A 26,387-nucleotide genomic window follows, 5' to 3' on the forward strand; every position below is an offset into this window, starting at 1 on the left:
CTGGTAATATCTAAACTCAGCTAACGATCTCATGTCATCTTCAACAGCTCTGAAAGCAGCTGAGGATTTCATGTCATTTTAAACATGTCTCAAAGTAATATTTAAACGCAGCTAACGATATCATCTCCTAATCACCAGGTCACACACATGGCCCGCCGCTTTGTCCCAATGAAGAGATATAAGAAGGTGGTCGAAGATGATCTGGGCCATGCTGGAAAAATGTGCTTTTATGTGTTATGAACCTGTCGTGAAGTTTGTTTCTGTGTAATGATTGCTATATATGATGCTGACATCTATTTTTCGAACTATGAGTGAAGTGTTATGATTGAATATTTGTATCGTTGTAGGCCTATTGCTCTCTGTGGCGATAAGTTTTCAACGGAGAGATTGACTTGCATTCGGATCGTGGACGGAGATACGGGGAGCGTGGGGAGGCATTGCCCCCCTCCCAGCGTCAAAGGTGGAGTCGACTGATCTAATGTGTAAATGTATATATGAATTGACATCATCATCATCGTGCCGCCCCCCCCCCCCAGCAATTCAAGACTTCCAAGTCTATCTCCGCTTATGATTCGCACCTCAAAGTTGTTAACCACAGAAAAGCCACCTTTAGCGCCGGTGGGGTTCGAACCCCTCACTATGACCACTCGACCACCACAGCGGCCATGTCATCTCCAATAAGTCTCAAAGTCATCCCTAAACGAAGAGTTAAAGATCTCCGGTCATCTTCAACAGATCTCGAAGGCATTTCGAAATACAGCTGACGATCTCACGCCATCTTCAGCATAGTCAAAGTGATCTGGAAAACGCAGCCGAGACGATTTTATATCTTTAACATCTTTCAAAGTCACCTCAAGGCTATCACAACGACACGCGGAAAACGTCAAATTCTTAAAACACTTCTCCACGGTCACGGGGTTTTCTCAATTCGAATCGATAACATTACTATCATGACAGCACCGACCTTCGAACCGCCATATTTGTTTTGTTTTTTTTCTCAGAAAAACGGAAGCTATCAAAACACACATACATAAAAAGGTACAGTACAACTTCCTTCGGGATAAACAGCAACTGAAAAACGCAGCTGCCATTCCTGAACAAGCAAATACAGTAATATAGCTATATATTATTATTATATCACGGTCGTGCGACATCTGTTGCAGACAAAGCGCGGGAATGGAGCCATTTTCTTTTTTTTACTTCTCGATTCGTGTATGTAGAGATTACACCGGTGCATATATAAATCAAGTGGGTAACCACGGAAAACATATTGTGTCTGTCCTTTACCTCTACCACCGCAGACGAAACTCTTCCCACAATGGCTGATGATGACTTGATCCCGACGCCAACCGAAAACAATGGCAGGCACCGTAATAATGATACAATAGAGAGAAAAAGTCAAATCCCGCATTCGATTGTTATTCCGGCAAAAAGGACAGAAAGTCAACCCTTTGTCTAAGCCGATATAACTTTCACTTTTTACGCGTTTAAATTACCGAGAATACCTGAACATGATCACGGTAATGTCTAAATGTTGAACAAAATATTAAGATATAGGGGGGAGATTGGAAAATAATGTCCCCGAGGTATAACAAACTTTTCTTTTCTCAGTCTTTCAATTTTTACCGTGAAACTTCACTAAATTCATTATTAGTAACTGTATATTGTACTAGCCAGGGGCAGTGCCGTCTTAACGACGCATGGGCCTACCCGGGGCGGGGGGTCTCAAGAGGAGAAGGGCCTCGCAAAAATTATAACTGCTTGAAATTTTCGAGAGTTTACTAGGTAGGGACTCAGAAAAATCAGTTGGCCCTGGGGCCTATGATGTTCTTAAGACGGCCCTGGACAGGGGAGCAGCCAGAAATTTGGTTCTGGAGAACCACTTTCATTTCGGGAAAGGGAGGGAGGACCAAAGTGGTAGAATAGATTTGGCCACCATCTTTCTCCCTTTTTTCGGTCATTTTGTCACATTTTGGGGGGGGGGGGGACCAAACCTCCCAAGTCCCCCCTCGCTACGCCCTTGGGGTACTAGTCGTACCCGCGGCTTTCCTGGCGTGGATTTGGTTATATGAAAATTGCTCGGCGATGATACCCCCCCCCCCCATAAAAAATTTGAACACCCCCTTATGAACACCCGTCCCCCTTCAAGGGTGTAACTTTGAGAAATCCCGTCTTAGTGTGTCCGTATTATAAAATATAATACTGACCAATGTGTATGGCTTTAGTGGTTTGCGCTCAGCGATGATTGCCCCAATAACCTTTGAACCACCCCACCCCATGACCCTCCTAGAGAAGTCGAAATTCAAAACACCCCTTTTTAGTGAGTCTTTACAAGTAAAACTACTGACTAAATTTCATATTTATAGCTTCAGCAGTTCTCCATATAACATTTGAAATCCCCCTTGTAAGTCTTGGAATAGAACCATGGGCGGAGATACAGGGAGGGGGGCACCAAGTATCTAGTTGGCGCCCTGCGGGAGGGGGCGTGGGGGCCCCCCAGTGTCAAAGGTGAAGTCGACTGATCTAATGTACATATGAATTGACATAATCTTGCCCCTCCTCCAAGACTTCCAAGTCTATCACCGCCTATGGATATAACTGTCCGAATTGCACATTTATAGCTTTAACGGTCTCGGCTCGGCGATGATGAATCAGTGAATCAGTCAGGGCATGTTATTTCATATACAGGGTGTCCTGTAAATGCTAATGTGGCCTCTATCTCATCAACCGTCCGTCTTAGATGTATAGTTTCAATTTGAAAAATTTTGGCGAATCAATTCAGTCTACATTTTAAAAGCATTAATTGTAATAATTCCGATCACACTAACGATGACGAATATAAAAGTTATTTAGGCTCAACCCTGAATTCTTTTCCTTTGTATGCTTTCCTTTAGTGCTGTAGTGGTGGGTTGGTAAGATACAGAGTTAGAGAAGGGAAGAGTTCAGGGTACATGGACATGGGTTCAAATCCACCCACCTCCAGATAATTAAACTTTGCCGCTGTGGTGGTCGAGTGGTTATAGTGACGGACTCGACGCGAGGATCCGGGTTCGAACCCCCACAGTGGTGGTCGGCTGAAGTTGGTTTTCTGTGGTTCCCAACTTCAAGGCGCAAATGCGAGCCGATCTCCCCGTTAAAAAGTCTCGCCACAGAGAGCAACAGTCCTACAACGATAAATCATTCAATCATAACACTTCACTCATAGTTAGAAAAACCAGTGGCATATGACAGCACTACACATAACAAGCATTACAGAGAAACATTAAAAAAACTTCACGTCAGGTTTCACTACACGTACACGCACATTCCCGCATGTACCGATTCGTTGGAGCCCAACAGAAAAAAAAATCCATGTTTTTAAGTATAATATTTGCCAAGACATTTTTGAATTCAAAAATTGGAGAAATTTATGAAAGAACAGCAAAAACTAAACGACACACAACGCTCCTTTCCTCCTCCTTTATGCTGTCTTTTTCCAAAGTTTCTCCACTTTTTGAATTCGAATATCTCAGCGGATATTGCATTTAGAAAGATGGATTTTTTTCTGTTGGCCTCAGGAGATACAGGACAAAACTTTCTAACTGGAAGTCGGGGAGGAGTTTTTGCTGGAGAGAAATATAGAACTAAAATTTAAAATATAAATTGTATGTAAAAACGAAAGAAGAAGAGTTAAAAATTGGTGTAAGTTGAGTACTCCAAGGTGAACTACGCAAATGTCAAGTTATATACTGTTTCAGGGTACACGATCATTTTTTTTTGTTTTGTTTCAAGGTATACGATATTCCACCCATAACCCCCCCCCCCTCCCCACGTCCTGGAGCAGGGTCCCTAGGCTGAGATCTTTGATCGGCCCCAAAAGCCAGCCTTTTCACGGGCCCTTCTAAAGTGAATTTATAGCGTGGGAAACAAGAACTGGTGGTAATTTTCCCAGGCCATGTCAGCTCCACACTTAGAGGGGGGGGGGGGCGCACGATTCCACCATTTGAGGAAAAACATTAATACCTTTATCCACAGTGCTTGGCATGATTGAGCACTTGGTATGGTGCATCAGTTGATTGCATAGATTATAGTTACTAAATATAGTTCACTAAACTTGCAATGTTGAGAAGAAACACGGCAACGGCACAATTTTTTTACTAAAACGTGCCTACTTGCTAAATCTCTTGTCAAGGTCACACACAAAGAGCTGAAATAACATTCAGTTGTGTGGTTATGCATTTCTAATCGCTTGTACTCCAAAAAACATCAGTTAGGACACTCAGTACTATTAAAACTATTTCACAAGGACAAGGCTTATTGCGTTCAACATCAGAGCCGCCCGAGGTGTGCGGCAAGTGCGGTCGCACCGGGCCCCGCGTTTTGGGGGCCCGGTGCGACCGCATTAAAAAATGAATGAAACCGGGCCGCGGGCTTCCAAAGGTTGAGAACCATTTTGGGCGTATAATTTCTATGGCGGAGCCCCGTAGACCTATTTTTTTACTTATTCAGCAAAACATTACTGATTTATTTTTATTATTCCAAAGTAATTATAATTATTTTTTTCAAATGACTGTTTTTTATTTTATTTTACTCGAGCGGCCGCGGAGCACCGGTTGCGAACCGCTGGTTTAGAGCGACACTAGCACGTCTTCTGAGAGAGTAAACCCCCCCCCCCTCCCCCCTTGGGTCCACGCATGATTCTTCGAAGGGCCTTCGATTTCCTGAAGCAGCTGCAAAGATTCAGCCCCTCTACCAGGATGTCACCCATCTGCTGTTTTCAAGAATTACATCTCAAGAAGCGTTTTCCACGACCCGGGTCTTGAGGTGCGGCACACGAACCATTGTACTCAACAAAGAAATGTACGTGTACGATCTTCCCTCCTTTGAGTCTTTGTGCAAGACTCTTTACGACACCAGCTATAGCAGATGCTATAGCTGGTGTTGCCCTTTCCTCCCCAACGGCAGGTGATAGACTCGTGCCTTGGAGAAAGCCTCAAAACGGCACGTGCACAACGTTCTGAAAAATCCGTGACTTGCTAGGCAATTTAAGCCAATATAGCCCATGCGTTTTTTTCTTATTTTCATCGTATGGCTGTTGAACCCAACCAATGAGAGGACACCCCCCCCCCCCCCACTGTTTGTGAGGTGCAGTACAGGAAATGGCTCCCATCCGATGCTATATATTAACAAATTCACTGCTGTATGCCCCGAGTGTGAGGGGAAATCCCTACTTTGACGTGAGGCCTCCAGGAAAACATGTATACAGGGCTCCTTTAGGGGGGAATCATTTCCAATTTAGCAATCCGTGAGCTTCAAATTCGAACTGAATTTATTGACTGATGATATCCACAGGCATACTGTTTAATGCATGCATGCTCTGAAGGCCCCCCCCCCCCACCCACGTGAACGTTGGTCTCTGTTACCATACGTTCCTCAGAGTCCAAAGGTAGTTCCTGGAACCTCAAGTGCATGAGGAGCCTCCTTATAATGACATTTCGCACGAGATTTTGGAGAGCAGATATGCAAATTGATTGATTTCCTGTTGGGCAGGAGCCCCAGAATGTAACTTTCCCGCGGGCTCAAATACCCCCCTCCTCTAGGCACATAATGGGGGGGGGGGGATACCCCCACTGCGGGGATAACCCACTCTTGCCGTATAGTGATACGGGACAATTCGGTCCCGTATTTCAAGGAAATACCCCCGACACAGGGGCGTCGGAAATGTTTCGAACCTGTGGGTGCTCATCTTGAGCTTTATATTGGAAATTACGATTTCTCAATCAATTCTGGGGGTGCCCAGACCCGAGCCACAAATTACCGTGGGTGCTCGAGCACCCACAGCACCCCTGGCTCCGACGCCACTGCCCCGACACTTAACTGATAGGTCTCTCAAAGCGACGCAGCTTACCTACCCCCTTCGGGGATAAAACGGATAGCCTAATTATGATCGGTAAAATGCAAAGTTTATGCATTACCGGTTAAATGGCCATTTTCTAGACTTGCCAAACTATAGATTAGTGCGTTAATAAATTGGCAAAACATTCCCCCCGAAGAACTTCTATTGATCTGTATGCGTGCATATCTGGAACCGCGTACGCGCTCATGAGTTCATTTCTGCCATCTATATTTCAAATCAGAAATTGCAGTATCACATGGCGCAGCTGTGGGTCGGCATCGAGCTGGACTCTCGAATGAATCCGTTTGATGGCCCACTGTTGGCTGAAGTTTCCAACTTTGTTAAGCGAATGCCTTATATTGAAGAAATGGAAAAATATTTCCGCAGAAAGCAGGCAGATCGACAGCAACACGATACTTACATGACGCAGAAATTCAAGTACTTTCACTTCAAAATATGAAAGGAAGATGGCGGCACCACACCCACAAAGCACTATTCCAACGCAACTCACCCCCTTCCCCCTGGGATAAAACGGTAGTAAAACGTCTCTTTGGCGATGGACATGGCCCCCGCAGACGTCTCCCTCAACACTAAACTACCCATAAAAATTCCTCTAAGGCACTTCTATCGAGCTATTCAGCGTGCGTGCCAAATGCATACGTGTATGTTTGGGTAGCATGAAATACATGCAGTTTGTGCGTTCAGTGCTGCCACCTATATTTTAAATCACATATTGGAAAGGCCGATGGAAGAATTTTTTTTTTGTCATGCTATTTTTGTGTTGTGTGTGTGATCCGCCATTTCTTTAAGGAAAGTTTTATCAAGCCATCTCGTCAGGCCCGTACATAGGCGGAGATACGGGGGGGGGGGCTCAGCTCGGGATCAGTAAGCCCACCTCCTCAAAACCCGGCACCAACTGGCACAGTGACTAGAAAAATACTAGCCCGTGATACCATTGCCACGACGATGTTGAAGTGTAAGTGGCTGAGCAACTGACCTCCAATGATGCGAGAGATATTCGAGAACACAAAGGGCTCTCGACTCAACCAGCCAGGAGATCAAGATACTCGGCACCTCGCTGATCCAGAGCTGACACCCCCATCTAACCGGGATGACAACAAACAACAAAGAAAACATCAAACTAAAGCACTGGGTTATCCCCCCAAAGCTGCCTAACCATGTCAATGCCCAAAACCGAACCCTAATAACTGTTATACTTACCCGAGTCTGAGTTAAGCCTCAAAGAAAGACCTTTCCTTTGGAGCAAGACGCAAACGCGTCTGGCCCGAACGAAATCTGCACCATGAATGAGAACTTCACACAACAAGTGTTTCAATACTTCCAAAGCGTATTGTTGAAGATCTATTTGGCGAATATTTGGTCAACAAATAAAGAAGTCGTCGCATGACATTGTTGCTGATGCTGCTTTAATATTATAGCAAGGCTGCCCTTACGAGAAGCTGGGTCCGATACGTGAGAAATAGCGGAATCAAGGCCCTTCTTTGATGGGGACGACGACATCTTTTCATAATCTCGGATGGAGAAGAGGGGGAATTTGACCCACGGGCATCAAAGCATGGGCGGAGATACGGGGGGGAGGGGTAGTGGGGGCATTGCCCTCCCCCCCAGTGTCAAAGGTGGAGTCGACTGATTTAATGTATATATGTATGTGAATTGACATCATCATCATCGTGTCCCCCAGCAATAATGACCTTGCCCCCCCCCCCCAGACTTCCAAGTCTATCTCCACCTATGAGCCCGTATAGTTGCTGGGCAACCGGCTCAATGCCCCAGGGTCCCCTAGACGTATCGGGGGGGGGGGGGATGGGCACAGAAAGAGTGCATACTTATTTTGCACGAGTCTCAGAAATTTTACGCGTTTCTTGCTTGAAATAATCTGACAAATAAGAGGAAAAGAAGGGGGGGGGGATAAACTGTTCCTTTTTGTGACTAAGCATCTAATTGAGACCCCCCCCCCCCTAACATTTAAAATATCATTTGGCTTTTCGGAAAAAATCAGAGTTTTCACTAACCCAAGAAGGTCCCGGACCGGTTCACCTTTCAAAGGGGGCCCCAAGATAATGTCTGCTCCGGGCCCCCCCCGAGAAGGCACGCTACTGCAATGCTACTCATACTCATGAATCGAAATGGGAAAACCACAGAAAGCCAACAAAGGAGTAGAAATCACGAGTTAGCAAGAAGCCAAATCAATGTTAAACCCGTAGCATGAAACGCAAAATAAAAAAAAAACCAATTCTCACATGCCATCATTTTCTTGCTCATACACAGGGGCGTCGGAAGTGTTTCGAACTTGTGGGTGCTCGTCTTGAGTCCCATGTAGGAAATTTCGATTTCTGAATCAATTCTGTGGGTGTTCGGACCCGTTTTACAAACTTCCGTGGGTGCTCGAGCACCCACAGCACCCCCGGCTCCGACGCCACTACACACACATACTGTGTTAGGGTAATTATTTCAGACCAAAGTGATAGCACAGTAGATTTTGCCATCTTTTTGCCTTTTTCGGTCATTTTCTCACTTTTCGGGGGTCTACAGCCCCCCCCCCCTACGCCCTTGTTGTGAATGAATAGTTAATTCAGCGATTTGATTGAGAATAGCGATTCCTCCACAAAACAGCTGTTCCTGTCTCTCCACCAATTACTGAACAGCAAAGAAAACACAAGAGAAGCTGTCGCCATCTATTGCCAGAGAAATAAAGCCTAAATAATTTTTTTTATTACTATTTGAAACTTACATCATCCATATCAGAGTATTTACAGATTTACAGGGAAATAGGTGTTGAAATTTACAATTGCACGTGTTGCACGTTAGACAGGGCTGCCCCCACCCCAAAAAAAGAATTCCAGGCATGCACCCATGCCCTACTTCCGGGGTTCCCAAACTGTGCTACACGGAGAACCAAGTGCTCCCCAAGGATTTCTTGGTGCTTCGCGAAGAGATCGGTGATTATATAAATTCAAAAATGAATGGGGTTTTTTTTTAAACCTCCATACGATTGAACGGAGCACAGGGTAAATGCAAAACGGCGAATGCGACCACGGGAATCATTATCTATCGCGGAGATGCACAGAGGGACCGCGAGAACCCCCCTCTCTATCGCGAGATGTAGCCTACATTGAGTGGGTTCGATTCCCATTTCCCAACACAGTCGATTCCCATTTTAAAAAATACCGTTGTGGTTCTTCTGCTGTCACGAGAGGTACATAGCAGAAGGGCGAGCACTACTACTACTACTTAACCGTACATGCACCTCGTACCAGAGGTGGATTTAACAGCGCCCGCCCGGGGGCCTCGAGTTCTGAAGGGGGCCCTGAAAAACCCGAACTTTACACTTTTTTCTAATTTAACGGGCAAAAATGTCTGCTCTTGCGCCCGGGGCCTCAACCGACTGAAATGAGGCTTCAGCTTCGTACACGAGCGAATTGGTACATGCCGGAATGTGTGTGTGAGCCTAATCATGAAGTTTGCTTCTGTGTAATGCTTGTTATGTGCAGCGCTGTCATCAATTTTTCCAACTATGAGTGAAGTGTAATGATTGAATATCTACGTTGTAGGCCTGTCGCTCTACAGCAGAAGAACCACACTATAGGGGCCGTTCAAGTATTACGTAAGCAAATCTTTAGCCATTTTTGACCCCCCCCCCTGTCAGCAAAATTTCGTCATCAGCTCTGCTCCTCTGAATCCAACTCGTATTTTCATAAAGGGTGGTTGATGACGTAAGCATTATCCAAACTCCCCTCCCCCCTTGTCATCGAAAATCAGCAAATCGGAAACCCCCTTCTCTCCCCCCATCGACGATGACGTAATACTTCAACTGACCCATATCGCGAAATGTACACAACAAAAGGACCACGGGAACCATACTCTGTCTATTACGAGATTTACACAGTCGATTCCCATTTTAACAAATACCGTTATAGCGAAAATTTCGTTTTAACGCGAAAAAAAGAACTTTTCTAATCCTCCGGATAAGTTTACATGGGAACAATGTAAAAATCTGGAATTCCTTTATAACGAAATTTTGTTATGATGAAGCGATTTCTACGGTCTCTTCGATTTCCAGTATCCAGTTCGTTACGGGATTCACACCTGTATATAACAGAAGAATGACGGGAAAAACCATACTCTAATTAAGTACACATCGTAGAAGGACCACGAGAAAGATTGCTACCGCAGGGAATCCCACACCAAGGCATACCCACATACCCCCCTCCCCCCGACTCGGTGAGTATAAAAAAAATGAAAAAATATCGAGCACTGCTGTTCGGAATTGGCAATAAATTGTGTCCCGGTCCAATTAGCCCTCTTGTGCTGAATGTAACCGTTGGCGCCACAAAAGTAATCAAATAATCGACCACGAAGAACAAACTATCACAAGATATACTTAGCAAAAGGACCACGGAAACCATGTTATATATACATGTCACTGCCAAAGCCCCGAAAATGGCCAATTCCGTTAAATATTGGCCGAATTGACTGGCCAATTCGCGGAATGGCCGGTGATCTCCTGATACAAGTCCGATAAAAAAAAACATGACGCGAGATCATCGTCAAGTAGGCGTATTTTTTCGTGGTACTTATGTCCACGTTAGTCAAGTAAGCCAATATAGATAGTGAGCCCAGACGTCTTTTTCCTATTTTCATCGTATGGCTGTCGAACCCAACCACAATGAGGCTCCCATCCGATGCTATAATGACAAATCCACTGCTGTACATTCCGAGTGGGGGGGGGGGGAGCCCTACTTTGACGTGATGCCTGTAATGTGTTTATATGTAATTATTTCTGTAGTTTTTCTCTCGTGACATGGAGCTAATCCAATATAGCTGCTATATATAGACATGGATGGATCACACGTTGGCGATTTAAAAAAAAATGGATTTGGCTCCTACCAGGCTTTCTTACATCAGCACATCGAGCTTTGGCTAGGGATCTCCGGCCACGTCGCGAAATGGCCGGCCAACATCTGAATCATTTCGGACTTGCAAAAACTCTTGGCCAATTTGCAAAGTGGCTGGCCCAGTCGCGAATTAACCGCAGTTCGGGCTTTGGCAGTAACATATATATATATATATATATATATATATATATATTTATATATATATATATATATATATATATATATATATATATATATATATATATATATATATATATATATATATACACTAGCTGTTACCCGCGGCTTCGCTCACGTGGATTTGTTCATCTCAAAACTACTTGGCGATGATTCTCCCCGGGCGCGGTAGCTCAGGACGATAAGATACTCCCCTAAAGTATCAAAGGAACCGTGGTGTGACAAAAATGATTATTCCTTTCCCATGTGAACCCCTCATGACCCCTTGGGGGTTGAATTTCGAAAAAAAAAACCCCCTTCTTAGATAGTCTTTAGGTCATGAAATAAAACTACTGACCCAAATTTCATAGTTAGTTCATCGGCAATGATGGACATGTTATTTGTACTGGGTGGGCAAAAAGTCCGTAGAAACTTTAACAATGAATAAAAACCGGAAAAATAACCGAAATAAAAACGATTTGCAGGTCACGGGAATTTTTTTGACGGAAAAAAAAATAACTGAAAAAACCAGCCGATAGGTGGTGCTGTGGTAAGAGAGACTTCGGTGGAAATATGCAAATATTATAAGAACTTGCGCTCCTAAAGGTCTGGACACACATATCCGCACCGTGCCCGACACGTGCGTCGGCCGAGTGTAGGTCATCACACGGTCAAAGAATAATTCTTTGCTAAGCAATGCAGCCGTTCACACACATCCGCACCGTCACCGCACCGCGTCCGCACCGTCACCAACTAGTTTATTTTATATTTTTACGGTGACGGTGCGGTCTCGGAAGAGAGAGAGAGAGCTCATTTATTTTATGTCGCTTCTCAATTTTCATCAATTGCTGAATTATTAATTCCATTTATTTCTTGATTTCAATCAATTTCTGCATTATTACTTTTATTAATTCTGAATTTTCAATAGTTCTGGAATTATTTCTTTCAATTATTTTTAATCCATCGATTCTAAAGTTTTCCTTAATTTCGGAAACGGTTTCTCACATTAGTTTAAAATTACCTCCATTAATTTTCGTGTTAATTCACATTTGTGTAGTTATTATTTTTTTTCGTACGGGGGTATTTCTTAGCGTTCGTGTATATTCAGTATGCCGATTCCCTCTTCCCACAAAATATATGAAATCTTGTTAAAGAGAGGGGGGTGTCCTAAACATTTTTCGTGCCCCGAAATTGTTTGGACGCACCTGGCCCCGCTTCTGTGGTACTAGCGTAATATGTAGAAAACATATGGATAAACATTTTTTTCACAACTTTGATGGGAAAACAAAGTTTAAAATTATGTTTCACATAGCATATAACGAAATTTTGCCGGGGAGATTTTTGTTAAAATAATAATGTAAACTTGGAAAACTAACTGGGTTTAATTTCCGATGCTCTATAAATGAATCATTTTTTTGGTTAATATTAACCAAATAAATTATATATATAAATAGAAAACGGTTCGAAAATTTTTGGGTTTTTTCTTATGGGAAAATATATGAGACATTTTAAATTTGGTACTCACATCAGATGCAACATGTTAAGCCATAAACGCTTAACCCATGTCCTGTGCTCCAAATGCGGCCCTCGGAAGCATTTGATGTGGCTCGTGACAACAAAAAACAAAACAAGGCTCTCGAGTGGTCTCAAGCACATTTCAAAATCACTTGAGCGACTAATGGCACACCTCCAGTTCACTTAAGTGGATCGTGATACATTTGCAGATTATCCTATTTGAGTGGTTAGTGGCACATTTCCAGATATCTCGAGTGGCCCGCGGCACGCTTGCAGATCACTTAAGCGGCACGTGCCACTTCTTTTTAGGTAATTTTGGAGGATCGAGACTCATTCATTTCTGGATAACTTAAGAAGCCCGCGAAATATTTCAAAACAATGAAGTGGCCCACACCTTTCAAAAAGTCGAGCACCTTTGTGCTAAATATCTGACAAAGGTGTTTCAGCGACTGGGACTTTGGCAATGAGTGCTTTAAATTACTATCGAATATTGGTGAGGCTTTATCATTGAATCAAGCCCCGGCAAACTAAACACCCCAATCGTTATTGATTTTAATATCCATTTGCCATCTGCAGAGGAGCCAATTTTCAGTTTAGAAGATTCCGCGAACACACACACACACACAGAGTAAAAGATATGCTCGCTCTTTCGTACAATATGCTCCTACTGAGCTGAGATACACTTCTCCGAGGTGTCATCGGAATTTGACACCACCTGCCCCTACAGATGATTATATTTATGATGGCCGTTGACTCTGAATGAAAAAAAAACGAGTGTGTAGGTGAGGAAGAGAGAGTACCCCTCTCCCCCACAGATTGTTTTAATTTCTACATGACTTTTTTTTCTCTCTCCCCTTTTATCACTCCGTAAATAATCTCCTCTCTCCAAACTATAAACAAGAATGTATGCAGTCAAACTAAGCAAATGGCCGTCTTTTTATTTTCAGCTGCATTAAATAGATCCTATCCTTTTTTTGCGGGTTTGTCACATACAAAAAATCTATCGGAGATCAATCCAAAATAAAAAATTTAAATACATGTGTAGATTATTTACAGAAATGTTTAGAACAATTGATTATTGTTAATTTACGCTAGGGTTATTATACCCAAATCACTCTTGTTAATTAATTTACTGAACATTTTGATTACACCAAACCGTCTGCGTTAAAGACTTGAAGCAATCGACACAGCTTCGTAGTCAGCATACGGCAGCGACACGGGCAACACACGGAAAGGTGTGGTCTGAAGAGGAACGAGCCGAGCCACGGCCAACTGACGCCCGAGCTGCGGTCCTGGCACGGTGCGGTTGTGTCCAGACCTTTGTCTGGACACCTCCATCTCTTTATCTATATGTTTTCTACATATTACGCTAGTACCACAGAAGCGAGGCCAGGTGCGTCTAAACAATTTCGGGGAACGAAAAATGTTTAGGACACCCCCTCTCTTTAACAAGATTTCATATATTTTGTGGGAAGAGGTAATCGGCATACTGAATATACACGAACGCTAAGAAATACCCCCATACAAAAAATAATAATAACTACAGAAATGTGAATTAACACAAAAATTAAGGAAAACTTTAGAATCGATGGATTAAAAATAATTGAAAGAAATTATTTCAGTACCAATGAAAATTCAGAATTAATGAAAGAAATAATTTCGGAATGGATTAAAATTTAGAATTAACGGAAGAAATAATTCCAGAACTATTGAAAATTCATAATTAATAAAAGTAATAATGCAGAAATTGATTAAAATCAAGAAATAAATGGAATTAATAATTCAGCAATTGATGAAAATTGAGAAGCGACATAAAATAAATGAGCGCTCTCCTCTTTTATAAAAAAAATCTGCGCTCTCTCTCTCTCCCGAGACCGCACCGTCACCGTAAAAATATAAAATAAACTAGTTGGTGACGGTGCGGACGCGGTGCGGTGACGGTGCTCGGCTACGGTGCGGATGTGTGTGAACGGCTGCATTGCTTAGCAAAGAATTATTCTTTGACCGTGTGATGACCTACACTCGGCCGACGCACGTGTCAGGCACGGTGCGGATATGTGTGTCCAAACCTTCAAGGTCTGGACACACATATCCGCACCGTGCCAGGACCGCAGCTCGGGCGTCAGTTGGCCGTGGCTCGGCTCGTTCCTCTTCAGACCACACCTTTCCGTGTGTTGTCCGTGTCGCTGCCGTATGCTGACTACGAAGCTGTGTCGATTGCTTCAAGTCTTTAACGCAGCCGGTTCGGTGTAATCAAAATGTTCAGTAAATTAATTAACAAGAGTGGTTTGGATATAATAACCCTAGCGTAAATTAACAATAATTAATTGTTCTAAACATTTCTGTAAATAATCTATACATGTATATAAATTTTTTATTTTGGATTGATCTCCGATAGATTTTTTGTATGTGACAAACCCGCAAAAAAGGATAGGATCTATTTAATGCAGCTGAAAATAAAAAGACGGCCATTTGCTTAGTTTGACTGCATACATTCTTGTTTATAGTTTGGAGAGAGGAGATTATTTACGGAGTGATAAAAGGGGAGAGAGAAAAAAAAGTCATATAGAAATTAAAACAATGTGTGGGGGAGAGGGGTACTCTCTTCCTCACCTACACACTCGGTTTTTTTTTATTCAGAGTCAACGGCCATCATAAATATAATCATCTGTAGGGGCAGGTGGTGTCAAATTCCGATAACACCTCGGAGAAGTGCATCTCAGCTCAGTAGGAGCATATTGTACGAAAGAGCGAGCATATCTTTTACTCTGTGTGTGTGTGTGTGTGTGTGTGTGTGTGTGTTCGTGGAATCTTCTAAACTGAAAATTGGCTCCTCTGCAGATCGCAAATGGATATTAAAATCAATAACAATTGGGATGTTTAGTCTGCTGCGGCTTGATTCAATGATAAAGCCTCACCAGTATTCGATAGTAATTGAAAGCACTCATTGCCAAAGTCCCAGTCGCTGAAACACCTTTGTCAGATATTTAGCACAAAGGTGCTCGACTTTTTGGAAGGTGTGGGCCACTTCATTGTTTTGAAATATTTCGCGAGCTTCTTAAGTTATCCAGAAATGAGTCTCGATCTTCCAAAATTATCTAAAAAGAAGTGGCACGTGCCACTTAAGTGATCTGCAAGCGTGCTGCGGGCCACTCGAGAGATATGGAAATGTGCCACTAACCACTCAAATAGGATAATCTGCAAATGTATCACGATCCACTTAAGTGAACTGGAGGTGTGCCATTAGTCGCTCAAGTGATTTTGAAATGTGCTTGAGACCACTCGAGAGCCTTGTTTTGTTTTTTGTTGTCACGGGCCACATCAAATGCTTCCGAGGGCCGCATTTGGAGCACAGGACATAGGTTAAGCATTTATGGCTTAACATGTTGCATCTGATGTGAGTACCAAATTTAAAATGTCTCCTATATTTTCCCATAAGAAAAACCCCAAAAATTTTCGAACCGTTTTCTATTTATATATATAATTTATGTTAAAACCAAAACAATGATTTATTTATAGAGCATCGGAAATTAAACCCAGTTAGTTTTCCAAGTTTACATTATTATTTTAACAAAAATCTCCCCGGCAAAATTTCGTTATATGCTATGTGAAACATAATTTTAAACTTTGTTTTTCCATCAAAGTTGTGAAAATGTTTATCTATATGTTTTCTACATATTACGCTAGTACCACAGAAGCGAGGCCAGGTGCGTCTAAACAATTTCGGGGAACGAAAAATGTTTAGGACACCCCCTCTCTTTAACAAGATTTCATATATTTTGTGGGAAGAGGGAATCGGCATACTGAATATACACGAACGCTAAGAAATACCCCCATACAAAAAAATAATAATAACTACACAAATGTGAATTAAACACAAAAATTAAGGAAAACTTTAGAATCGATGGATTAAAAATAATTGAAAGAAATTATTTCAGTACCAATGAAAATTCAGAATTAATGAAAGAAATAATTTCGGAATAGATTAAAATTTAGAATTAACGGAAGAAATAATTCCAGAACTATTGAAAATTCATAATTAATAAAAGTAATAATGCAGAAATTGATTAAAATCAAGAAATAAATGGAATTAATAATTCAGCATTTGATGAAAATTGAGAAGCGACATAAAATAAATGAGCTCTCTCCTCTTTTATAAAAAAAAATCTGCGCTCTCTCTCTCTCCCCCGAGACCGCACCGTCACCGTAAAAATATAAAATAAACTAGTTGGTGACGGTGCGGACGCGGTGCGGTGACGGTGCTCGGCTACGGTGCGGATGTGTGTGAACGGCTGCATTGCTTAGCAAAGAATTATTCTTTGACCGTGTGATGACCTACACTCGGCCGACGCACGTGTCGGGCACGGTGCGGATATGTGCGTCCAGACCTTTATGCGCACTCAGTTCACCGTAGTAAACCGTGTATGTGGACCTGCTGCACTCTACCGTTGCTGGATTTTGGGTCATTCAAGTATTACGTCAGTATCGGGGAGGAGGAGGGGTGGGGGTTGCTTACGTCATCAACCAACCCTTTTTGAAGATATGAAATATTCTAAGCTGCTGACGGGGGAGGGGGTCAATGTTTTGCTGACACGGGGGGAGGGGGGGTTTATAATGGCTGAAAATCTGCTTACGTAATACTTGAATGGCCCCTTTTCACCCTAACCCTACCTCTGTTCTTTCTTTCATTCTCCTAAGATACATAAATGGGGGAAAAAACAAAAGAAGAAAAGATTGTACGGTTAAATCAAAGCCTAGCGATGGCAAGTTGAGGGGAAAGAAAACAGAGTGAACTTATTTGAATTTATCCCACTGGCGTTTGGACGCAATATTACGTCCTTGATCATAGAGTGGTTAACGTAAATTGACGAGCACAAACTTACTGACGTAGGAACATTCCCTCAGTGCGTACTGCACCTTTAATTTTTCTCATCACTGCCCAGCCCGAATGGGCTGCCCTTGCTAAAAAAAATTCGTAATATATATATATATATATTTTTACCGTAAATGCTGGTCACCGGTGCGACTGCACCTGTCCCACACGCTTGAAAGGGTAGCTCTGAATTAGGATTAACGAGATTTTTTTCTGTAGATATCCAATATTGTTTTTTTAAGAAATGCTTTTAAACTGGATTTTTGGCGTGAACTGGGCGCTTTTTGATCCTTTTGTCAGTAGGATCCGTGTTTGGCTAAGAAGCCCATGGAGAACCACGTGTTTTTTATCCAGAACAGGTTTTCTGCTCGGAAATCCTGAAAAAAAAAGTGGGATAAGTAACAGCGATACGCGATTCCCCAGTTAACTATTCCATATTGGGGGGGGGGCATAACTGACCATTAACGGAAGTTCTGCTTCATGCATTACACGTATGAGGGGCATAAGGTGTTTTGTTTGCTTTAGTGAGTCATATTAGTTACCTTACATATTATTGTCATACTAAAAAAAAAGAAAAAGTATGTAGAATAAGTATAATCTCAAATATTTGATGACTAGCTGTCACCGCGGCTTCGCTAACGTGGATTTGGTCCTGATCTAAATCAGGACCTGATCTAAATCAGGACCTGATCCTAATCTGAAAAAACTACTCAATGATTCCCCCCATATAATATTTGAACCCCCTCATGACCCCCCTGGGAATGAATTTTAACAAATCCCGTTTTAGTGGATTATCTACATTATGAAAAAGAGTGACCTAGAGAGAGTTCGAGCATGGGAGTAAAAAAATTACCTTCGGCTATTTATTTTCATAGTGTGTGAGCATGAAACTGACCTAAAGTATGATCTAGAGTACGTGCAGGCATATGAATGACCAAAAGAGTGATCTAGATTGCATGACCATAAGAGTGATCTAGATTGCATGACCATAAGAGTGACAGAAAGGGTGTGTGGGCATGGGAGTGGCCAAAAAAAAGCGACTCTGATACACAGGCGCATTTATAGGGGTGGGGGCAAGTGAGTTATATAACACAGAACGATGAATTCGAAGAATGAGCAGTCAAGAAAACTAGACTAGGATGGGATGGGAGAGGGGGCGACAAAATCTGTGTCTGACCCTAGAGAATCGCTTTTGCCCGGACGCCCATGGTGCTATCAAGACCGCATGTCCTGCTCATCAAACGTGCTTTGTCTGGCGAGTGTGTGAAGCCATGTCACGCGTTAACCCGATCATGATTACGGCACCATCAGAAGGCAGAACGAAACAGAGTCATCGTCCCACGCCCTTCAAGCGACCTTCAAATCATCCATTAAAAGAGATTCTTGGATAAGCAAAGAATAGAGACCGTTATTATTATTATACAAGTTAGGCCCACCCCAAATTAAACCAAGCATGTCCCACGCTAACGATGACGATGCATGGTTAAGATGCCATCGCCACCTATAATGTTTGTTGTCGGAAACTGTTACGCACGCCGCTGGAACACAAAGGGCTTGTTGGACGCTGGCACATTATGTCGAGAATACGTGACGTAACTTCCAAATGGGTAAGACATTATTGACTAAACAATGATTTGGGACATTTGAAGAAACTTGGCCAAGGGCCCATCGTTTGTGACACAGAAAAAAAAGCTGTCTTTTAAGGCGTGTGTAGGCCCATGTTGGAGAATCTTTTTGCGTGTATTTAATTAGTTATGCATGATTTTGAGGTCACTGAAATGTTAATGTTTGAATATCGAACATGATTAATTAAGGAGCGATGGTGAATTGAGGATTCATAGCCGAATTCCATGCCCACGAGTCGAAAAATGCCTAATGTGCCAAGTCTTAAGTGGAAAATGAATTCAACTAATGGGAAAATCCCAGTTTTCAACTAAGAATTCTGCTGCCACCTGTTAGATGAAATCAAAACTATCTGTCTTAAATACTTAAATAAAATTGATTTTCAAGTTAAATCGGTATGCAGCACAAAGAGTGTCGTACCATAGTATGACATCGAAAAAAAACTATTTTTATACTGCGCATGGGTGTAAATTTTATGCTCCATAGTACCGGTTACTATGTTTTCAAGTTTTCTGCAGAATTTCATCAATTACTTTTTCTAGAGATTTTAACTTTAACAAACGGGCGGGCGCGCACACACACACTAGCATATTATGCGGTAGACAACCACTCTACGATGAGCAGTTTTTCTACATTTCTTCTGTATGACAACAGAAGTTCGTTCTATAGTGTAACAATATTATGTTTTTTACACAAGAGAAAAAAAGCTTCGCGCTGGGGCCCCTGTAGATAGTATCTGCAGAATAAAAACAAAACTATATCAGGTATCTCAGCGATGCACTCCTGTCCTACCCCTAAGGGTATGCAGGTGAACTTCGTAAATCGGACGCCACCATCCTGCTCAGTACTAACTATATATCAGGTATAACTCCTCAAATAAAATTAGTTGTCGGTTTTAAACCGATGTGCATCATGAAATGAGCAATATGTGGGTACTAGCTATAATACCCGACAAACCAGTCACGGCCCAGGCCTTTTACCCTTGCGGGTTGGGTCGCGCTGGGGAGAAACAGTAGCTATAATACCCGGCACTGCCCGGGTTTTTTTCAATGAGGCTTTTTTTTGATCACGTGATTTCCCCCTTTTTTCTTTGAGGGACATACAAACCATGTGTAAGTTAACCAATATGGCGACTTCCTGCGCGACTCATGAAATAAACAAATCTAGATTTAAAGAAACATAGAAACGAATATATTCTCCCCTTTTTTTAACGGGCGCTAGGTATTTCGATTCCCCCCTTGAACTTATCCATCTGCCTGTTTCTGCTTCAAAAAATGCTTAATTAAAGCTGTGGAATTTTTCGATGTGCTTTTTACGGGGCCCATAACTAATTTTAAAACATCCTAAACTATATGAATTGATGCAATTGAGAGGATATAAATAAGAAGTTAAAATCAATGTTATTCCACATGGATATCCAACTCAAAAGTATAGGTTTGGCTAATTACTTCATATTTAATCTCCTGGGCTTCGTATATCTCTAAGCGAACTCAATATTTCAAAAATCGAGAATTCAATTCAATTTTTAAAATTACTGATGTGACAGAAAACCCCACCAAATTTCAGCATTTCTACAGTAAAATCGGCAATTTTAACACTGATTTCTTTGGGGATCACCCCTTTCCTGACCCTCAAAGCAATGCTGATGATGGTGTCTATTCAAAAAGCTCTCATTACTGGGAGGATTGAAAAAAGTGGCAAACTATTGTACGTAAACTGGCAGCGTTAAAGAAGTCTCAAACCATTGTAAAGGCATACACACGTCTGAAACGCATTGCTAGGGAAACAACGGTAACCAAAGTAAACGTTCGGAAAGTGATTGGTAAGGCCCTAAAACCATTGTTGCCCGACAGCTTTTTGCCCATTTGGGCCATTTGCCCTGCTCTGACGAAATTTTAAAGTAGACTATCGTTCAAGTCGGGTCCCATTTGGTATATACGCAAAATTTGGCGACGATCGATCTAAAATTGTGGATTTGTATAGAGAACACACACAGAGAAAATCAGTTTCATATACAGTATATAGGTAGATAATACTACTGTATATATATTGTTAGTTTTCATGCTGCATACTGGTGTAAATTCTATGCGCCATAATAGCGGATACTGCGTTTTTTCATTTCTGAAATTACTTTCTCCCCCTGTTTTGTGTTTTCTCTACGCTTAAACATCTTAGGCCAGATGTTTCAAGCATGTAATCCATTTATCATGTTTTTGTATTTTTGCATTGTTTTTGTATTTTTGCATTGTTTTTGTATTTTTGCATTGTTTTTGTATTTTCGCATTTCTTTATTGTTTCTGTACTTTTGCATTCTTTTTTGTATTTTTAACCCGCCCCTTAACAGGAGTAATGACTGAACTTGGCTAAAGCCGATAGAGAATGGTTCGTGTTCGGTTTGAAACAAAAGGAAAGGTAGGGTTCTGATGTAACAATAATATGCTCTATTATTATACACAAGAGAAAAAGCTTTCACGCTGGGACACTTGTTGCCATCTATCGAATAGAAACGAAACTATTTATTATTCTTCAAGTAAAATTGGTTTTTGGTTTTAAATGGGTGTATAGCGTGAAAATTAATAATATATGGTATAATACCAAGAATTATTTATTTTTATGTTGTACTGAGGTGTGAATTATTTAATGCGTGATGATACCTCCTCTTCCTAACCAGATCAAGGCCCACCGCTCTGTCTCAAAGAAGAGATTTGACGGGACCCATGCTCAAAAATATGCGCGTATGCGTTGTGAACCTGACAAGGTTTGTTTCTGGGCATATATATATAAGCGGAGATAGACTTGGAAGTCTGGGGGGGGGGGCACGATGATGATGTCAATTCATACATACATATATGCATTAGATCAGTCGACTCCACCTTTGACGCTGGGGGGTCATCGCCCCCCCCCGTATCTCCGCCCATGTTTCTGTGTTACAGTGCTACTACTACTAAATCAGACATGCACCTCGTCCATATTCCTCATATTCCATATTGGTACATGTTGGAATGTGTGTGTGTGTGTGTATGTATACGTATAGCGAACCTTCAGTGAAGTTTGTTTCTGTGTAAAGCTTGTTATGTGTAGTGCTGCCATCTGCAATCAATTTTTTTAAGCTATGAGTTTTTTCTCAACTCATAGTGATTGAAGTGTAATGAATGAATAATTATGCCGTTGTGTGTGTAGGGCTGTTGCTCTCTGCAGCGAGACTTTTAATGGGAAGATCGTGTGTTATAGTGCTGCCATCTGCAATCAATTTTTTTTTTACCGCGAGTGAAATTTAATGATTGAATATTTGTATCGCTTTTTAATTGTGCTCGATGTTTCAGGTTTGCCGCAGAATTTCAGCAATTAATTTTTTGGTGTGCCAAATTTAGTTGAAATTTGTACCAACGAGCAAAATAATATTTTGCGGCAGACAGTCAATGCACTACGATGTGTATTTTTTTTATTTTTTGTAGATGACAGTAACAGTTCTACTGTAACATAATATACTCTTTTTCAATGTGAACAAAAACAACTTTTCACTGAGACCCCCTGCTGCCACCTATCGAATAAAAATAAAACTATTTGTTGAAATTCCTCCAGTAAAATTGGTTGTTGGCCTATAGTATGATATCATACATAATTTATTTTCATGCTTCAAACTGGTGTAAATTTCTTGCGCGATGATAGGATTTGTAGATACCTGCAGGGATTTTGGCGTAGCAATGATACACTTTTATAAATACATGAGAAAACAACTTTTCATAGGGACACTTGCTGCCACCTATCGAATAAAAATAAAGCTATTTTTTTATAATTCCTCTTGCAAAATAAAATTTGTTGTCAGTTTTGAACCGGCCTGCAGTAAGAAAATCAAAAAATATATTTTACGATATCATGTATTGTTTGTTTTTATGCTGCATACCAGCGTAAATTCTACGCACTATATAATAACAGTTACTATACTTTTGTGTTTGCTGCACACAATTTTGGAAATTACAGAAAGCACTAAAGGATGTTTAGAGGTGTCGTGAATTCGATACCCTGTTCGTCCTTGTCAGAAAAATTTCCTGACACAGGGGTACTACAAAAAAAAGGCGACATGACAGCAGGAAAAAGTTGCTACCGCAGGGAGTCCCCTATCGAGGGGTTGGTGTGCTAACCCGTCGATGAGTATAAAAAAACAAGCCTGCCGTTCGGAATCGGCAATAAATTATAGGTCCCTGTCTAATTAGCCCTCGTGTGCAGAAAATGACCGTGGTGCGACAAAAATTATCATGATCAGTGAGAAATAATTTGCGGACCGTCAAAAAATAAAGAAACTGGAGAAATAATTTACGGACAGGCATAAAATAAACATAAAACATTCGCATGTCTGAAGCCGGCTAAGACAGAAAGAAAAACCAATATGTGGAGACGGTACAATATTTAAAATAAATCTATAATTATGTATGTAACGACTATATAGATTAGTCGAAATGTTTTGCGGACCGGCCGCGTTTGAAGAACACTAGTATAGGATATTTTGCTGCAGACAACCCTCTAGGATGTGTAATTTTTTATTTATTTCTTCTACGTGACAGCAGCGTTTCCAGTGCCCGAGTGGCATGGTGGTAAGATGTTCGTCTACCATCGTGAAGGTTGTTGTCAGGGTCCCGGGTCCGAACCCAAGGGAGGATATAGGTAAGATATTTTCCCTAACGAACTCGAGGCGACCACCGATAGACAGCGCTTTCACTTCCAACCCATCTCACTAATGGCAGCAAATTGCAATATAGCGATATGGCCAGAGTTGGTGTTTGGTGAAGTAGCAGTGTTTCTAGCGTAACAATAATCTGCTCTCTATTATTATGCACAAGAGAAAAAGATTTCGCACTGGAATACTCGCGGCCATCTCCATCTATCGAATAAAAAAAAGCTAAACTATTTGTTATAATTCCTCAAGTAAAATTAATTGTTGGTTTCAACGCGGTGCGTAACATGATACCAGTTAATATGTTTTTATGTTTTGCCGCACAACTTCGAAAATGGTTTTTCCTTGACGACGAATATGCATATCGCTTAAATGGCCGCTGGTCCTGTTTTAGATCACTTAAGTATGCAGCGGCACATTTCAAGATCTTTTAAGTGACCTGTGGCACATTTAAAAACCCCTAAATAACTGCTGGTGTTATTTTAGTCTGGGGGGGGGGGTCTTTCACCTTTCAGACAACGCGGGCGAAATTAAAATTGCCCACGAACCCCGCGGGCCACTAACTCATACTTTAAATTATTTCATTCTGGAATTATTTCTTTCATTTATGTTGGAATTATATCTTTTATTAGTTCTGGAATTTTCTTCCATTTTTGAATAGATTGAAATGATTGAAAACATTTCAATCATTTTTTGAAACTGATCGGCGGGCCATGCGTTGGAAATTCCTGACTTGATTAAATATAGCGCGGCACATTTCCAGATCTTTTAAGTGACCTGAAGCACATTCCTAGATTACTTGAGTTAATCAATCGCGGCACAGTTCGAAAGCACTTGAATGACCCGTGTCACAGTTCCAGATCACATATCTGACCCGGTGTTCTGAATGACTCAATTAAGTGGCCCGCGACATGCTTCCAAATCAATAAAGTGGCCCGCACTGTCTTAAAGTTGAACAGCCTCACATTACTTCATGCCCTCCCCCACCACCATCAAACCCATCAAACCTCAGGGTTTTAACTGAATTGTAATTATAAACTTTTACTAAAATATCAATATCGGGGCCCACTAAAAATCAAAAATATTAGCATAGGGTCCCACTTAAAATATGGGGGTACCACGGACAGATTATAAATATAAATTAGAAAATCCTACCTGTTGACAGTAATCCTCAATAATCCGATATGAATCCTAATGGACTACTTTCAGTCCTTGACCCACACCGGCAATGGCGTATGTGACACGCATTGACCACAGCTTTTTGCCGTTATAAAAAAAAGGCTTACACGAAACGAGACCCCTCTTTTAATGAAGATATTATTTCTTGGAACGGGTTTGGCAACGGGGGGCTCCCCATCTATCAATGGTGCTATCGAGAAGTAGAAAAGAATGAGTGATGATATATTCTTTCATTCTGCTTCACTGCACGCGCGGGAGTGACGCCATCTCGTTTTTCTTTGTTATTCACTTAATGGAGGAGCATCACGTGATTTCATATTTTATTCTTGGCAATTTCGATTCAATTTTGACCCTTTTTTGGTGTGAATTTATTGGAAAAAAAGGTAGTAGGAAGTGTGAACGGAAAATGCGTGAAGACATTAACGCCATACTGGATGCCATTAACGCGTATGTAATCTTTCGGTTCAAGCTTGCATGAAGCTGTTGATGGATTTTTTTCGAGGGGGAAAAATTTCTGATTGATCACACGGAAGGGGATCGATAATTGATTCGTTGCCATCTTCAGTTTCTTTTTTCTTTTTTTAATATCGTATATGTGGAGTCTTGGAAAGTGTTATTAACCCTTTCGCTGTCAACGATCCTCTGCAGATGGCGAGAATGCAGCTTAAATAGTTAGAGCAGCGAGCAGCCATTGATTGAACGATACATATTTTTGGATCTCTGTGTTTGGCGACGGTTTTGCTATGATATCAGGGTCTTGGCGACATTAACCGCTTCATGTGCAAGCTTTTATCAAAAAATTTGGATTATCTATATTTAATGAATCGGCGATAAATCTGGTAACCCTGTCCTAACCGTAATCTTAGATCTAAAAAGAGCTTTTGATTACTAAATATCTTAACTGAGAAACTGTACTCCGCTGGCATGCGGGGCAATCTATTGAAATGGTTTGAAGCATATTATTATAATAGACAACAAGCAGTTAAAATAAATGAAAAAATTAGTACATTTTTGGAAGTAAAAAAGTGTGTACCACAGGGATCAGTTCTAGGACCTGTACTTTTCCTCATATACATAAACGAATTTTGGAAACTTAAACTAAATGGAAACTTAATATCTTCTGCTGACGATACAGTTCTGTATGTAGAAGAAATGGAAATGGAAAGTTTATTTAAAAAAAGTAGAAGAGAAGACCTTTTCATAATAAACATTTGGCTAGGTAAAAACAAACTGCAAATAAATATTCAGAAAACTAAATATATTTGTTTAAAGGGCAAGGAACATAAATAATTTTGATATTATACATATAAAAATTCATTCCCCTAGTCAGAGCATATCACACTGTAACTGCCAAGAAGTAAACAGAGTTTTCGACTATAACTATCTGGGCATAATAATACAGGACGACCTTGAATGGAATTTGCAGCAGTTTTATACAGACTCAAAAATACAATAGATGAAGATTTTTTTTAATGATATATTTTATACCGGGTGTTTTTCACGAAGGACCCCCTAACTTTGAAAATAAATAACTCGCAAACGGTGATAGATACAAGAATGAAACCAGTAGTATGTATA

General features: G+C 41.2%; 1 protein-coding gene across 2 annotated transcripts in view; it reads right to left on the reverse strand.

Annotated features, from left to right (window-relative positions):
* LOC149079131 (uncharacterized) overlaps nt 1–26,387 on the reverse strand; it is a 115,778-nt gene that overhangs the window by 78,952 nt on the left and 10,439 nt on the right. The window contains exon 1 of one of the 2 annotated variants that reach the window (XM_089240012.1): nt 24,786–24,845. The exons of the other annotated variant lie outside the window; for it this stretch is intronic. The gene's annotated coding sequence lies outside the window, so the exon portion shown is untranslated. Of the gene's footprint in view, nt 1–24,785; nt 24,846–26,387 lie in introns of those variants that run through there. 2 annotated transcript variants of the gene reach the window in all.

This window comes from Pholcus phalangioides, unplaced genomic scaffold (genome assembly GCF_987345545.1).
Source record: "Pholcus phalangioides strain wild (caught in Gottingen) unplaced genomic scaffold, Ppha-v1.0 ptg000012l_1, whole genome shotgun sequence".
In the NCBI taxonomy this organism is placed as follows: Eukaryota; Metazoa; Arthropoda; class Arachnida; order Araneae; family Pholcidae; genus Pholcus; species Pholcus phalangioides.